The sequence below is a fragment of the Physeter macrocephalus genome, chromosome 10, assembly GCF_002837175.3.
Source record: "Physeter macrocephalus isolate SW-GA chromosome 10, ASM283717v5, whole genome shotgun sequence".
Classification (NCBI taxonomy): Eukaryota; Metazoa; Chordata; class Mammalia; order Artiodactyla; family Physeteridae; genus Physeter; species Physeter macrocephalus.
This window is the reverse complement of record NC_041223.1, coordinates 66,323,561-66,342,494: the sequence shown is the minus strand read 5'-3', so window position 1 is coordinate 66,342,494 and position 18,934 is coordinate 66,323,561.

Sequence of the window (18,934 nt, the reverse complement as noted above, 5' to 3'; positions counted from 1 at the left end):
ATGAATTGGGTAAAGTAGCAGGATACAAAATTAATGCACAGAAATCTCTTGCATTCCTATACACTAATGATGAAAAATCTGAAAGAAAAATTAAGAGAAATTAAGGAAACACTCCCATTTACCACTGCAACTAAAAGAATAAAATACCTAGGAATAAACCTACCTAGGGAGGTAAAAGACCTGTATGCAGAAAACTATAGGACACTAATTAAAGAAATTAAAGATGATACAAACAGACGGAGAGATGTACCATGTTCTTGGATTGGAAGAATCAACATTGTGAAAATGACTATACTACCCAAAGCAATCTGCAGATTCAGTGCAATACCTATCAAACTACCAATGGCATTTTTCACAGAACTAGAACAAAAAATTGCACAATTTGTATGGAAACACAGAAGACCCCAAATAGCCAAAGCAATCTTGAGAAAGAAAAATGGACCTCGAGCAATCAGGCTCCCGGACTTCAGACTATACTACAAAGCTACAGTAATCAAGACAGTATGGTACTGGCACAAAAACAGAAATATAGATCAATGGAACAGGATAGAAAGCCCAGAGAAAAACCCAGGCACATATGGTCACCTTATGTTTGATAAAGGAGGCAAGAGAATACAATGGAGAAAAGATAGCCTCTTCAATAAGTGGTGCTGGGAAAGCTGGACAGCTACGTGTAAAAGAATGTAATTAGAATACTCCCTAACACCGTACACAAAAATAAACTCAAAATGGATTAAAGCCCTAAATGTAAGGCCAGACACTATCAAACTCTTAGAGGAAAACATAGGCAGAACACTGACATAAATCACAGCAATATCCTTTTTGGCCCACATCCTAGAGAAATGGAAATAAAAACAAAAATAAACAAGTGGGACCTAATGAAACTTAAAAGTTTTTGCACAGCAAAGGAAACATTAAACAAATTGAAAAGCCAACCCTCAGAATGGGAGAAAATATTTGCAACCGAAGAAACTGACAAAGGATTAATCTCCAAAATATACAAGCAGCTCATGCAGCTCAATATCAAAAGAAAACCCAATCCAAAAATGGGCAGAAGACCTACATAGACATTTCTCCAAAGAAGATATACAGATTGCCAACAAACACATGAAAGGATGCTTAATATCACTAATCATTAGAGAAATGCAAATCAAAACTACAATGAGGTATCACTTCACACTGGTCAGAATGGCCATCATCAAAAAATCTAGAGTCTGTCGTACAGAGTGAAGTAAGTCAGAAAGAGAAAAATAAATACCGTATGCTAACACATGTATACGGAATCTAAAAAAATAAAATAAAATAGTTGTAATGAACCTACGGGCAGGGCAGGAATAAAGACACAGACGTAGAGAATGGACTTGAGGACACAGGGAGGGGAAAGGGTAAGCTGGGATGAAGTGAGAAAGTAGCACTGACATATATACACTACTAAATGTAAAATAGATAGCTAGTGGGAAACAGCTACATGGCACAGGGAGATCAGCTTTGTGCTTTGCAACCACCTAGAGGGGTGGAATAATGAGAGTGGGAGGGAGACACAAGAGGGAGGGCATATGGAGATATACATATGCATATAGCTGATTCACTTTGTTATACAGCAGAAACTAACACAACACTGTAAAGCAATTATACTCCAATAAAGATGTTAAAAAAAGAAAATGTTAGAACCAAGCTGTTCTATGGAATAAGACTGCAGACTACATAAAATGCTTGGCATTGAGTCTCTTTGAAAGAACTAGTATGGGTTGCAGGAGAAAGAAAAATGTCTTGGTATGTGGTCTAGGTCTGAATGGTTAGAGCAGAAACTAAAGGAGGCACTTCAGTCAGTTCAGGTAACCTCAGACCAGCCACACGGCTCTTCAATCCTGAAGGTATTCAGATGCATATCTTACAATGCAGAAATATTATCATCTTTTCAATTCCATAATCATGTCAAACTTTAGTTATATCTGCATGGATTATTGTACTCATGTCAATAAACACACAGTGAACATCTATTAAGTGCCAAGAATCATATTGCTAGGAATGCCAACATGAATACAAAATATTTCTGAACTTGAAAAACTTCCCATTCTATCAGAGTAAGACCATAATTTAGACTTAAAATCTCTACCGTTGTGTAATTTTTAAAGCATTATTAGGTTAAATCAAATTTAAATTGTTAGGTAAAAATTATTTAAGAGACCTGAGAATTTAATCAATCTTGTGGAAACCAGATTTAATGATACTTATCTGGGACAGGAGTTTGGGCTCTAAGGGAAGGGCTAGCCTTTGCTGATCACCTATTTGCTGTATTCCAAACAGCAATTCATTTTGTTTCATGATAATATTGTGAAGTGATGTGATTAATTAGCTCTGTTCCAAGGAACAGAACAGTGAGACAGAGAAAATGAAGTAGCTGACTTAAGATCACACAGGATTCCAACCTATATCTTTCTGAGTTAAAACCCATGATTTTTTTTTTAAAAAGAGTTTTATTTGGAAGTAATTGCAAATATACAGAAGGTGGCAAAAAAAAAAAAGCACATAGAATACCCATGTACCCTGTACCCAGATTCACCTCTTGTTAACAGTTTGCCCCATTTGCTTTGCCATGGTGCTCTTTCTCTCTCTCTGTTTATATAATAAACATATAAATATATATAAAGATATATTAATAACATATAAGTATTAATGATAAATGTTATATGTATTATATTTATGTTATATATTATATATTTATATATTAAAATGAATATATATTATATATAATTTTTCCTGAACCATTTAAGAGTAAAATGCATACATAATGACCATTTATTCTAAATTTCTCAGTATGTCTTTTCTAAGAATAAGGATATTCTCTTACAGTAACCACAGTACAGATATCTACTTCAGTAAATTATAGCAATAATACAAAGCTTTATATAATTTTACAACCATATTCCAATATTTTCAATTGACCCAATAGTATTCTTTATAGTAAAATTTCTACCTAGTTTAGAATCAGGTATGCATTTAGTTGGCATGCCTATTTCTTCTCCTTTGATCTAGAACATTTCCACAACCTTCCTTTGTTTTTCGTGACATTGGCATTTTTGAAGAATATATCCTCTCCCCTCCCCTTTCTTAGAATGTTCCTCATTTGGGGTTTGTCTGAGGTTTCTTCATAATTAGACTCAGATTCATTACCAGTTGCAATGCTGTAATAGTGAAAGGTATCCTTCCCAGGGCATTACATGGGAGGCACATGGGGACCTTTGGCTTTTTTGCTGATGCTAATTTTGACAAAATTGTCAAAGGGTCATCCCATTTCTCCACCGTATAGTTACTGTTTTTCCTCTTGAATTACTGAACAATCCTTGGAAAGACACCTCACGACGATGCAAATATCCTACACCTCTTCAAAATTTCTCTCTAGATTTAGTGTACATTAATCCTTTCCTGACCCAACTCCAGCACTTCTCCATATCTGCCAGTTGGCCTTTCACTTTCTACAGTAAGGAAAGCCCTCCCTTCTCTCTCAGTTATTTATCTGTCTATTTACTATTGGTTTAGAATCATGAATGCTTACTTTTTAGAAATGATCTACAATTCATTGCTGTAGTTAATTATTTGGGGGCACAAATTGCTCTATATTTAGCCAGTGGGGGGATTTTTCAACCTGGCCCAATGTCTTTCTTTGTGAGATGCTCCATGATTTTTTTGAGCACATCTTAATTTTCGTGGCATAACAAGCTGTTCCAGCCTCATCTTGTACCCATCTTGCCCCAATCTAGAAGTCTTGTTTCCTTTTAGCGGGAGATGTATGCTATTAGAGAGCAAGATGTGGGGTGGTGGGTATACTCACTGCTGCTGGGGTGTTGTTCCTTCTAGACCTGGCTGCTATCTAGAGCTATGCATATATATATATTCATACATCTAATTATACATATGTAACTATACACTAAATTAAGCACCTATATATGTCACATAAACACATATATATACATATGCACACATTTTAGAAATCATGAGCCCATACCAATACCTTCAATTCCATGGAACCCCCCACAAGATTCTTTTTTACCTTCCCCTATTTCTTATTTAAATGCCCCTTCCCCCATAGTGAGAACTCTGACTCCCCAAAATATCAACATATTTACTTATTTGCTGAATCCTATAACACATTTTATAGTTTCAGAATTGCTATGCCCATACCATTTAAAAAAAAAAAACACTATTGAAAAAGTGTTCAGGATTTATTTGCAGTTTTTCCCACCAACACACCGCTAAAGATTGAAATATATTCATAAACTATTTGGACTAGATTATTTTTCCTTTTCCTTTCAGTTTGCTTAAGATTTATTTGAAGTAAAGTTGTGTTCGCTTCATTTTTCGTTCAGTTTCAATTTATATTTTTTTCCAAAAAGAGAAAAATGAAAACTAATATAAAATTACTTTACTATAAATAACCTTTTGCAGTGTAAAGAAATATATTGTTTTTTATAAGACCATTGGGTCTCATCTGTTTAAATGTAACAAAAGAAAATGACCTCTCATATTGTAAATATACTTTTTGGTTTTAGAAATGAGAAGTGACTTTCATTCTTGCCGTTGAATGTTTCAACTAAATGGATCAGGATGATATTTAACTGACTAAATATTCAATTAAACAGGGTCTTCTGAGGCCCCCCCTCTCTCTGAATGGAAGTATTCTACACAAACTGCACTTTTCAACCAGGACACATGGGGGTCTGACACATGGGGATTGTATGCTAACAGGCTCAGTGTCTCATTGGCCCCATAGGTTCTTCTGATTCAGAAACTACTAATATTAACAGGGCAAAATTAATTAAACTGATGGCACATTATAAGTGCTGCTGTTGTGTTTCTGGGTCTTTCTGGGGTGTCAGATTATGTGGTATATTGTAATAAGTTGCAGATTTGGCATTTGAGAGTCTTGGATTAAATTTTTATCTCTAGGTCTTTAGGAAATGCTTATTTCCTAATCTATATAATTAGGGTTATTGTAAATATAAAATATGTATCTTTCTCTTACATTCTTATAATTGTGTATATATATCTATATCTATTAAACATTCATTGGTGCTATCTTCTTTCTTCTCAGCATCATCTTTACAATAATCTTAATCTCTCTTGGCTAAATTTCTAGACCAAAACAAACAAACAAACAAAAAACAATCACATGCTTTTAGGCCAAACCTTGTTAAACCTATCTCCATTTACAAATTATTACCTTTGTTGTATCCCAGAATTCTACAATATGGACAGACCTTACATTAACACTACAACATTTAATTTCTAGAAACCACATAATTAAGACTAAGGAAATCTCACCTAGTTTCCTCTGTGGGCCTCCCAAGTCCCATGATGATTAGTTGTGGGGACGTCACTTTTTTTTTTTTTTCAGGGCCAGTTGCGGGAAGGATGTGGCCTATTCCCCAGATGCTGTCTAAGATTAATACAACACTTCTCAAAAATGGTGTTGTTTTCTCCCTGGCACTCACCTGATTAACCCTCACTTAGTCTGCTGATACTGGGGCAGAACTGACAGGCAGCTCAATCCCATCTCTCGGAGGTCACACACAAAGCAGGGTCACACACAGTGGAGACCTCACATACAAAGCAGAAGCACCTAAACACCACCATCTCAGATTGAGCACTGCACATTCACGGCTGACCATCTGCAGATAACTCCGAGCTTAAATAACGAACAAACTCCAGTACAGTTAGTCCCTCAGCCACATCCAGAGACTTGGCTTTCCTAACACGGGACAGAGAGAGTTTGGGGTCTTTGGGGTTTAAAAGAGCCACTCCACATCTACCCCATTCTTCCTCTTCAGGAGCCTTCCTGAACTCCATGTTAGGTGAGGTTCTCTGCTTAGCAGTAAAACTTTTTTTTTTTTTCTACTCAGTGTTCAATCTTTGGTTTCTCTAGTCTTTATTTTTCTTTAATACACATCTATATACTAAAGGCTGCTCACTGTGAATACCATGATTCTTTTGGCCTGAAGGTTTTTTCTCGGCCATGGGGCTAGCTGAAAGTGCCAAAGGATTAATATTCGCAAATGTGCCCTAGACTAATAATGGACAAGATGTTAGTGATAAAAACCTGAACTTCTACCTCCTTGGATAACTCTCAGGTATCATCTATACTGTCTCTCAGATTTTGCCAGTAGGGTTGAGCTCCACTTGCCCTCTGTGGTCACTGGCTTCCTCATGCAAACTCTGTTGTTTTTTCTCTCTCTCCCATGCCTCATGTCTACTCTCCTACTGATGTTTTGTCACACTGGTATCACTTCTAAATGAATTACTTGGATTCAAAATCTTACCTCAGAGTCTGCTTCGAGGGAAACCCAAACCAAGACAACTGTCTTTTCATGGGCTTTTCTAAAGAATGAGATTTAAAAGAAGTTTAATCCTCACTAGCATTTCTGGTTCTAGCTTCCAATCTCTGTGACAACTGAGGACAAAAATCTTAAAGCATATTCTAAGAATAATAATCTTTAGACATTGGGAAACCTAATTCCAAATATAAGAAAGGAAAATCATTCTAAATCGTCAGAAGCACCCAATTCACCTTAAGAGATTGAACATATAACTGATTTTTCAATATCTGCATTTGGGGAAGACCTTCAGGAAAAATGAGAAGGTATTTTTCTCTACAGCTACATGAATAAAAGGGCTTGACAATTTTGTCAATCTTGAAGGTACTCTGTCCCAAAGGTAAATCCCAATCTCCATTTTCAGAGGCAGACAATTGCTGCAGCTTTTAAATAGTAGTCCTGCAGCATCTTACTTTCCTTTTAACATTATTGTTTAAAACATGTTTACAGACAGGAATTAAAACATACCCATCTTTATTTTCCTAGCATCTTGAAGGCTCTGGAATGTTTCAGAAATATGTGTTAAGCTTGATCAAATTGAGTTGAAATGGCTTCTCTTGAAAGCCTGTAGTTACAATTTGCTACACGAACCAGTGAAACTCTCAGGTCCTTATGGTAAAATAACAGTTGAGTTTTGTTCAACTAATTTTGCAGTCAGTCCAAAGTTAATGAATATATAGAGTTCAGATGTAAGATATACTAGATTTAAAATCAATTATAAAGGTTAATAATGCAATTGAGCAGTGCAGTGATTTGTGAAACAATGTAAGTAAGGATTGCATATAGTTTCAAAAATCAGATTCTGCAGGTGTGCAAAGATGAGTTTTACCAGGTCTCATTTTAGTTGAATTAGTTGGTTAGTAGAGTAAATATGTAGTGTTGAGAGTGATTTCAGTAAGTGGAAATGTGGTAAAAATGTGTACCTAGAAAAATGGTACAGATGAACCGGTGTGCAGGGCAGAAATTGAGACACAGATGTAGAGAACAGACGTATGGACACCAAGCGGGGAAAGCGGCGGGGGGTGGTGACGGGATGATTGGGAGATTGGGATTGACATGTATACACTGATGTGTATAAAGTGGATGACTAATAAGAACCTGCTGCATAAACAAAAAATAAAATTCAACAATTCAAACTAAATAAATAAATAAAAACCTTTTGAAAATACGTAATGAATCCTAGGCAATATTTCAGATAAGTAGTGATTATATAAGCTATTGAAATTTTTAGACAGATGCATTTGTCTGCCTGGCCTTGGTTTTCAACCTTTAATAAAATCAGAAAATCCCCTTACTGTAAAAATTAATACTATTTTCTAGTTGTTTTCTGTCTAGTTGAGGAACTACAGGAGTTATTCTAATTCAATTTTTTTAAAAAAGAATTTTGCATAAGTGTGCAATTAATGTACATTTGCAAATCATTATTAAGTATATCATTGCTTTATTTATAAAACCTAAATGAACTTGTTATAAACTATAATACAGAATATATATATATGGGTAGATACATACACAGATCACACTAGTCTATTTAGGGGAAAGAATTCTTGTAATGATATGCTAAGTGTCTGAATATATTGTAAATATTACTGATAATGAGGTTTCTAGTTCTGTGGTGTACTAATGTGTGACACAACCATGCCATTTAAAACCATAAGTGCATTTTACCTAATTATATATAAGTTTTGCTTTAGCTAATCTCCCAGAAACACACACTTTGTTATACCCAGACTTTCATGATGTTTATATACTTTAACTCCGTTATTTTCCCTGGTTTATTAATTTTCTCAGAAGAATGCCTGGGTGGATAGCCACAATTTGTTGATCTGTTACTATGGCTGTGATCTGGAATATTTCATTTCACTTGACATTACACGTTATTAATGTTTATAAATACTTTTAAGAATATGTGGAAATTATAGACAGGTTATGTCCCCATGAATGTCTAAGAGCTACCTAAGTATGACTCTAACTCAGCCCTTTAAAAAGACTCATCATCTCAGATATTGTCAATAGTATATTCAAAGAATATCCAGCATTTAAGAAAATAAGCATGAAGGAGAGGATATTATTTCTTGGAAAACCTGCATCAGGATCAATTTGGAGGGAATTCATAGGAAATGTGCCAGCACTGTAAGACTGTTAAAATGAAACATATTTTAACTGCACTTCTGTAAAGAACAGAATAGACTTTCTAACAGAAAAGAAAAGATCGTGAATCAGTGGTAAATTATTAGGAAAGATAAGAAATATAGATGTTGAAATGAAAATATGTTCATATGCCAGGTTACTTGTTTGTTAGGAAGTTGGGAAAGGGAGCCAGCACATTGTAAGGACATTGGGAGCTGTGCTGTTGATAGACATGGAAAGGCAAGTGTCTCTCCCTTTGCCTCTGCTGCCCAGACACTGTCCACACTGGTCTTGTGCAGCTCTTGTCACTATTGTTTGCTCTGGAGAAGAGCCCTCTCTCTAGCCTGGGAGCCCCTGAGGACCTGCATCTGGGTCCTGGCGCACAGGCTGTGCTCAGACTCTTGACTGCTTTGAGCTGGGTTGCAACGACTTCTCCCAGGACTTGGAAAATTCAGCTTTCAGAATTCTCGATGTGTTCTGTAATATTAGGCTATCACCTAATGGATGCACACTGTTGTCCTAGTAGTGAAAGAAAAGACTCACTGAAATGAAGTTTGAACACAAAATAGCAACAATTCTATATTTGCAAACCACAGTGTACTAAAATTCACTAACAACATTGCCTAAAAGTCTGTTTTTTCCTTTTAATTTCAGTCTAATACACAAACCTACTTCCTGCTAGGCTGTTTTCCTTTCATTCCTTTGAGGTCTTTTCAGTGGAACATATGGGTCAAGAGTCGAGAAGGAAGAAGGAAATGTATTACCATATATTGAGAGTGCATGATGGTTTCTATGGACAATATAAAACAGAGCTTTTCTCCAGTAAGCATATTTGGTTCCACCTCTGTGTTTATGCCATCTAAATGGGCCAGAGGCACAAGAATAACTCTTACTTGGTTCCTATTAGAAAGATCTCATTGTTTATTAACCAACAAACAAAACAACAATCTTGTTTTTATTCCCATATCACTTTCATTTTTCTAATTGCCATTTTCTAGAATTTTTAATTCCATATTTTTCATTACTTATTCAAGAACATGCAAGTAAAGCACTTCTTATAATGGCTATAGCCTTCCTGCAATCCCGCTCTCTTTCAAAAGGAGGAAATACAGATTTCCATTATGTGTTTGATTTCTTGACCTCTATTTTAAAGTCACAGCATAGAATGAATATGAATTAATAATGATTTTAATTATTATCCCAGCTTGTCTCTTCAAGAGAGTTTAAGTGGAGGAAAGTTAGGAAAGTTGATGCATCCAATAGATATTTTTGTCCTCTGATGCCATTTGGACTTACCATTGGATAATCTAGCGCCAGTGATTTCATATGAAAAATAGTTTTCTACGTTTTGACTAGATTTCCCATTCTCAATACTGAAAAACCACATCAGTTATTCTGTGAGTGAAAGGGAGGTTTATATTTCAGAACATCAAATTTGTTTTGAAGATACAGTAAAGAGAATGAAGTACATTGTTAAGTGTGCTTTCTTTGATATGTTCGAAGTGTAAATTGTTGACGTGGAGAGAAGAGATGCCACATTGCAGATCATTCTTGTTGGATGAAGCACACACTGAAGTATCACTTTCTAACAATTAAGAAATTAACACTAACAATTATGTCATTTCTTCTCTAGAGTTCACAGCATGATTAGTTTATGCCTAATTAAGGGCCTAAATCAGCAAAGAATGTCTGGCTTCAGCCTGAGGGTGAATTTCTGTAGGCTACTTTCTAAGATTTCTGGACTTAAATTAGAATGTAATTCAATCTTAAGTGATGATTGGAAAGGACTCTTTGCTATTTCACAATTTTCTTATTTCAAACAAATCTTTGATTTTCATCTCCTATCTTTTTCCATGTTGTCCTTTTAACTTGTTGAGAGAGAGAAAGAAAAAGATTACAACAAGTTGAAGAAATTTTCTTTTAAGTTTGCGTAGTCTTTCTTTTCTTTTTCAGTAGGCCATCATTCTCTATAATTTCAAATTCCTCAGAAAATCTTTTAAAACTGAAATCTCCAACTCAGGACCAAAAGCCAAACATTTTCCCCCAATAAAGGGAAAGTAGACATTGAATGTGATATATTTAAAGTGTTTTATTGATTCTTTAATTGAATGAGTTTTTTCCAAACACGTTATTAAATAGCAATATAAGGAAACGACTGGAGGAGATAAGATTACTAGAAAAACAAATGAAATTAAGAAAAATAAATGAAACCAATAAATGACATATATATGCACACTTATATATGCATGTGAGTGTATGTTTATGTACGTGCATATACACAAATATTCACTATATATGTATACACACATACTGTATATATACATATATATAAGGCATTTGCACATATACATATGGAATTTATCATGCTTTATATTCTTACAAGTATTATATCATAATATCATCTCTATTTTACAGTTGAGGAAATCGAAGACTGAAGCTTAGAAGTGTTTATTAACTTTCACACAGTTATACAGCTAGTAAAATGGCTGAGGCACAAAGTGAAAAAACACAGGACAGACTAATATAAAATAAAGGTCAAAAGAGTGCAAATAAAATTCCAAATTTAATGTTGCCTTTATGATTAGTTATGCCCTTTCAAAACTAATTTAACCCTAAAGCAAAGTCTTATTCAAAAATATAAAACAAATGGCTCTTAAATTTTATCAAAAATAAGAAAAAGCTTTTTAATTCAATTTTTATTTTTCTTTAGACTTTCTTCGCATGACAAATTTAGAAAATATGACCAAAGGGAAAGCTGTTTTCCCTAAAAGAAAGAAATGAAAAACTCTTATGATATCAATATGGTAAAAGAAAGAAACCAAGAAACCTTGATCTTGTGGACTTATAAACAATAATGCCTGTATATTAGAAACTACATACAAGACATTTTCCACGTTTAACTAACTAAAACTAGTTTTATCCTCCTCCGATTTCCAAAGTGCAATCAACAACTTCTAAGGAATAAAAACAAAAGAAAATTAGAAAAGAAAACAAAAAAGAAGCAAATTATATTTCTTTAATTAGAAGGCAAACTTGGAAGAAGAAATATGTCTTTATGTGAACCACATATTAATCCTAGATACTTGAAATTTAGTAACTTGGTTTACCAGAGTCTACTTGGGTTAAATGCTTCCCCCACCCAAGGGCATAACTAAGCAAGAAAACGCTTGTCTTTTTTTCTCTGAGAAAGTAGAAAACTAAGATCTGAAGGTGTGCTCACCTCTTGCAGTTGCACATTTTACCTTCTACCTCCTTCTCAGAACCCTTTGAAAGACTGGCTATTGTTTCTGGAAGAAGGTCACAGAAACACACCAAGATTGATGATAGCCGATGAACTGTTTCAATTTTTCTTAGTGCTTCAAATACATTTATTTTCAGGGCAACATTGTAGAAATTATTTTAATATTTTTTGAAGATTGATATGTTAAAGCACATGAATGTATATGCACATATATCCATGTATATATATTTGTTTATATATACATATTTATACACACATTGATATGTATATAATCTAAAATATATACATTGTTGGTAGTCAGATTTTGTCATGGCCAATGCTTCGATCCTGGAAGCCCTGAAGAGCCACATGATACACAATAGAAAACATACCCATACAAAGCCATTAACAAATACTCAAATAATTAGAGTAAAAAAAGTCAGAGTAGATCTAAGGAAATCAGGGATTTGACCTGAAGCAACTTCTATACTGTTATATTTTATTTATCCCTTCTTGAAGTGGAATTTTACATGGAGAACATAAAGTCTGGATTCGTTTTTATGGGTGTCACCGCCATACATGTAGAAAGTACAAGCTGCAAAAACTTACTGCAACATATATTTTATGAGCCTTAAACTATCTCCTGTTGATGAAGAAATAAGTCCTTCCTTGCAACTTCATGTATGTTATAGATCAACATAATAGAATACTTATTCTATTATCATTTTTTAAATTATGTGTTTGATAATGATACTTATGAAAATGCTGATTTCCTGCTATTCATTTTAAAGGACTTATTGGGCAATTTCTACTTTATTTGATAACCATAAAATAAATACATTCTTTTATCTGAGGAACAGACCCAAAAAATCATGTATCAGCTTACTTCATACTTACAAGTTATGTGGTTAGAAAATATTTCTACAATGTTTTGCCATTTTTATATCTTCTTTAGCAAATATCCTATATTTTTAAACCAGTGCAACAAAGCTTATCTTTGCTCTACACAAGGGCTATAATTTTAAACTTCTTTGTTTTTCCTTTCACAATACCTGTATTTCCATCACATTTTGAAGAAGGGGGTTGAGGGGAACAATGGTTTATTTTACCCAGAGCCTTTCACCTATTAAAAAGTCCCATGGAATTGACCCCAGCATTAAGTTGTAGCAAAATTCCAACAGACATTTTTTTAAGTAGGAGTTTTGCAATGCAAATGATCACTAAAGCTATTATGTGTGTTTTAACTCAAATATACTACTTTGAATCACAATACTATCGAAAGAAAGGGAAGAAAGAAAGAAGGAAGGAAAAAAAAACCCCTTTATTTGGGGAATAGGGGATTCCTATAAATAACTGTAAATACCTTTGTTGGCATTTTTCATGTTATTTTTGTCCTACCTTTTCTCAGTCTGATTTAGAAAGCAGTTTATAATAAAACTTTGACCATTGCACCCAAATAGAAGGGCTTTTAACAACAAGTTTCTACTCTGTACTACTATTCAATATTCATTTGATTTAAGAGCATTATCTAGTGAACACAACTACTTTATAATGGGTGAATCAATGATTTATGTTGGACCAAAATATTCATCAATTAATAATAAAGAACACTGTCCGCTCTTTCAGAAACAAAATGAACAACAAATACACATGCAAACATAAACCATCAAAATCCAGTCATTCTCATTTTTCTCTGACATTGGGCCACTTCTAAGATATTAAAGAGGAATACTAATCTTTATTGAGGAGTATAATATGTTTGTGAAATATGAAAATAGGGGAAATAGTCCCTGGCCTGAGTTACTGATCTGGTTATGCTATTGGAAAAGATGGTTGCCACTTCAAATATTATTCTAAGTAACATTGTAGTTGCCCAAATAAATGGCTCATCACTTTTCTCAAACTACTTACTAATAATTTGCAAAACAACAGGTGATAATAAGAACAGGATACAAAGTTTTCCGTAGTCACTGCCAAATATTAGAATTTGAGGAAATATTGAGGTAAATTCTTTATTCTATGGGCTATATATATATCCTTTGGAAAAATGACTGAGAAAAACTAGCTAAAATAGGGAATTTCATGAACTATGCAATTTAATTAGCTACCAGTAAATAAACAACTTCTGTGAAGTGAATCATGCCTGCTTCAAGGGCCATGGTCCGGGTCTCCATGCCACACCATAGGTCTGAGAGGGCACATAAAAGTAACACACACATTTGCCTGTCTGATTTTGGTCCTGAGGGTGGGAGGAACTGGGGTGAATGCAGATGCAATTGCCTTTACCTGAAAGGTCATAAATTGAAGCTCCGTGAGATCAGGAAACTTTTCTTTTAATATTTGTTGTTTCCCCAGTACCCAGCACAGTATCTAGCACTTGGCTGATAGACTCAAAGGTATCTGTGGTTATTTATAAGGTCCCCCAATTGAGAATTAAACATCCCAGTACACATTAGACTGTGTGTGCTAAGACCTCCACTGATGACGTAACGGAGGTTTGAGAGGAGAATCTCACAGAGGATTTTCAGAGCCTCACTAACTACCTCCTAGTTCTGGAATGTATCAGTTTGCAATGTCAAACTGATGTCACAGTGCAATGTCTACTATTTAGACATGACTGGATATAAGTGGGTAGGTAATGCAAATAAATGTCTCAAATTATGGGATCAGGCAATCATTTCCAACAATATTTGTGTCTTTTTCAGAAAGTCCTGAGGTAAAAGCACCTTTAGTTATTGTTAGTGGTGAAAGTAGGCCCATCCAAGAAGAAGTATCAAACTTTGTGCTTGGGGGCAATCTACTTAACTTATCTAAACCTCAATTCCTCATTAGTAAAATGTGCAAGTATGTAGCTTGTTGGTAGTGTTGTGAGAATTAAATGCATCAATCAGCTTAAGGTCACATTTGAAAACAATGACTATCACATATTAAGTGTTAGGTATCTATTATCTAGAGTTTGAGACATTAGTCTAGAAGTCTAGAGGCAGCTCAAGACTGGGCATAGAGTTTTAAGATTCCAAGATTTAAGAGTCTATAACAGTTGGTGAAGCCATGAGAATAAATGAGTTATGTGAGAAAAACAGTACAATGAGAGAAACACACAGGTCAAGTCTCATCGCTCAGATATATGCACATTCAATAAGGAATAAGAAAGCACATTTAATAAGAGTAATGGATCAAATACTTGCAATGAAGTTGGATAGGATAGGATTCAAATTACAGTTTTTAATTACCAGCATAACCCTGGCATATTATTTATTCTCTCTGATCCTCACTTTCATAATCTATAAACTGGGGGTGATATCAAAATGTCAGACTTACTGAGAAGATAAAATTGCATTAAATTTTAAAGCATGTAACAAAAATATCAGTTATTGATACACAGTAGTTACTACATATGTTTAGTAACAGTAGACAAAGAAAGAGCTAGGAAAGGAAAAGAAAGAAAGAATAAATAAAGAGAGAAAGAAAGAAAAAGAGAAAGGAAGAAAGAAAGAAAAAAAGGAGGAAAGAGAGAAAGAAAGAGAGAGGGAAAAGGGAGGGAGAAAAAGAAAAAATGATACATAGCCAGAAAATTTTAACGTTGAGAAAACCATGGCAGAGTGTTTAAAAAAGGTGGTCAATATTTCTGGGGGGAGGTGGAGGAAAGGGAGGCGAAAAGTAGCCCTAAAGATGATTTTACTATATCTACATTTACTTTTATTTCCTCTGTTATTTTCATCATAACTCAGAAAACGTGTCTTGAAAGAAAGTTTTCTATATGTTTATATAAACACACACACATACATATACATGGGAAAGTAGCATGCGTTTGTGACATTTACTATTGTTTTATTTTTTGTTGTTTGTTTACCAAAGTGATGTTTTTCATTACAAGAAAGTAAAAAAGATTACATGAAATACCATATCCCAGACATAAAAAATTATTATTTTCTATAAAACTTTCCATATTTCTCCAAGCATATAGGTGCATGTGTTTTTGTATGGCTTCACATAATGCATATTTTGAGTGCAGTTTTTTTTTTTTTTTTTTTTTTTTTTGGCGGCACACGGGCCTCTCACTGTTGTGGCCTCTCCCGTTGCGGAGCACAGGCTCCGGACGCACAGGCTCAGCGGCCACGGCCCACGGGCCCAGCCGCTCCGCGGCACGTGGGATCCTCCCGGACCGGGGCACGAACCCGTGTCCCCTGCATCGGCAGGCGGACTCTCAACCACTGCGCCACCAGGGAAGCCCGAGTGCAGTATTTTTTGTTTAGCAATATACTGATTGATATATTTTCATTTGTCATTCTAAATGATTGCAATAGGATGTACCATGCTTTCTAAACTAAGTTCTAATTATTGAATAATTAAGTTATTTTCTTTCTTTTACTACTGAAAATAAAATTGCAATGAGGAGCCCAGTGTATAAATCATTTCCATAGAATATGTTTTTGGAAATGAAATATTTGTATCAAAGCATTTAAAAACCCCTTAAAAATCATAAGTAATCATTTAAATTGAATCAATTTAAAGTGAATCATAAGGAAAATAAACACTGATCAAGTAATGTGTGTCAATATAAAATGCTCCAAATTAGGAGAAAAAAAATACTTTGAAGAGTGTCTTTTAATGGGTAGTTGAACACGCAGACTTGACGGAAGGCCGATTGATCTCACCGTCTTCAACAGAATTTCAGGACAGCAAGGAAACAGGTGACATAAAGTCTTTTGTTACTTTTGTTTCTAATTGTTTTACCATATTTCTTCTGGGCATAAGTGGAGAAGAAAAAATGTAATTGGCTCCAGGTAATGATACCTGTTCCCTCTTGCCTTACTTACTCTACTGTGAGGTCTGGCTTTGGAGCCAAGTGGAAAGAACTTGAACTGTGAAGGGTGGAAGGAGAAGAAATGTGACAGCTGGGCAAACAAGAGGAGAATCCAGAGAGGGCAGGAAAGGAAGCTGTGAGATGGCATTTGGAGTGACTTGCACCTGCTCGAAGTGGGAGAGCAGAATTAAGGCTGCTAAGAGCTCCATTTCTGAAGATTTTCACAAGAGTCTTTGAAAAGCTTAGGCAAGTTCCCTGCCTGACACACTTGGCTCCTTCTTGATTAGAGAGAAACATGTTTACCTGTTTGAGAAGTCTTTCTAGGAATTTCCAGTCCCTTAGATATAGCAGCATTATAGTCCCAGGAGACAAAGTAGCTTCTTTGCTGGATGAAAAAGTCTTGAAAATAGACAAAATTTTAGTTTAAATAAATTTTATAAATTTTTCTAATTTTTCTTTTAATTATACATATTTACATAAAGGTAAAATGAGAGTACAATGAACATTTAATATTTATTACATGTACAGTAGGGACAATTTCAGATAGTGGCTGCTCTTTCAGTTGGGTCCCAGTGTGATGATGAAGAAGGGCAATAAGGAGCAGAACCCCAGTCAACCCATCAGGACTCGTAGCATGAATGATAAAACAAAAACCTTTGTCATTGAAAGCTACCAGGGAAAAACCTAGGTTAGCCTAAACAATGCACATCCCAAGAGTAAACAAGGGGAAGAACCAGGAAATCTACATAAGATGAAGTATAAATGGAATTTAGATGAAATATGTACAGATGAAAGAGTTTTATCCTCACAAGTAATAAAAAAAAGTTAAATCAATGATTGTGCATGTGTATCTATTATATATTTTTAAAAATAGGAATCAATACAATGCTGGTAAAGATGTGAGCTACATCCTTACTTAGCCTTCTAATAAGCAGTCAAGAGCCTTAAAGAGATAATCAGAGCTGCCTTCAAATTTTATACACAAGAATTTCTTCATAATGATATTTATTACTGTAAGGAAAATACACACACACACACACACACGTCTTTGTTTCAATATCCCAAGAATAAGAGAATGGTTAATATACATTTTATACATTCCTATTGTGTTATATAAACATTAAAAGGCTATGTTTGAAGATGAGAAGGTAGAAATGTGGATAAACATTTGTATAATTTCCCATACTTTGTGAACCTCTCATGAGGAGACCGTGTGTGTGTGTGTGTGTGTGTGTGTGTGCGCGCGCATGTGTGTACAACCTGTGGCAGTGGTTTGTGACCCTGGGTGTTAGATGTCACGACAGAATCAGGCAATGAGAGGTAGGGGAGCACCTTTGGGAGAGGACTTCTACTGTGAATATACCAAGCAAAATGGGTCCCTATGCAAGGGGACCCATCCTTGCAAGGCCATCGATCTTCAGTTAAGTTGTAAAGACTCTTATGGAGAAGTTCTCTGTATGTTCTCTAAAAATTGTCATTGTAAACATATACTCCTTGGGTTTGGGATTTGGGGGATGTTTTTGAAAGTACTAAATGTGCCTCAAAATTGAAGGTAGTCTGAAAAGTCAGCCATGAGGTTAATGGAAATCTCATTTAGATAATGTAGATGTTCATGGAGTGATGACTTAGGGAGAAGAAGGACAGGAAGTGAGTCCATATAAATGTTGACGGTGAGATCTCTAAGTGGTATGACTTTACTTTTCTTCCTTATTCTTTGTCCTTTTATAGTTTCCAAGTATTCTATAGCAAGCCTACATTAGTTTATAATCGGAAAATGAAGGCAACTCTTTAAAGGAAGCTTTTTAAAAGCATGCCTATTGGGCTTCCCTGGTGGCGCAGTGGTTGAGAGTCCGCCTGCCGATGCCAGGGACACGGGTTCGTGCCCCGGTCCGGGAGGATCCCGCGTGCCGCAGAGCGGCTGGGCCCGTTAGCCACGGCCGCTGAGCCTGCGCGTCGGGAGCCTGTGCTCCGCAACGGGAGAGGCCACAACGGTGAGAGGCCCGCGTACCGCAAAAAAAAAAAAAAAAAGCATGCCTATTGAGAACTTTTCCACATGCTCTAAAAGTTGTTATTGTTGACCTAGACCCTTATGTTAAACAAATACATATAAAGATTTGTCCCATAAATTCTTCTTTGAATTTATATTAGTGAAAAGTTAGACCCTCCTAATGAATGAATTAATAACATTATGTTTTAAAAAGATCATTTTGTTTCCTTCCTTCCAAATTATTATATTTTTATTTTTGCTGCAAAAAAAATTCAGAGCTGAGTTTTATGCTTATTTGCAGCCAATTCTTTTTTTCTGCATTTTCTGTCCATTGCTTATTTGAATCACATTTTAACCTTCATTTACTCTTACTTTGATAGTTGTATCATACATTTATCATGTTGGAAGCTGCTTCCACC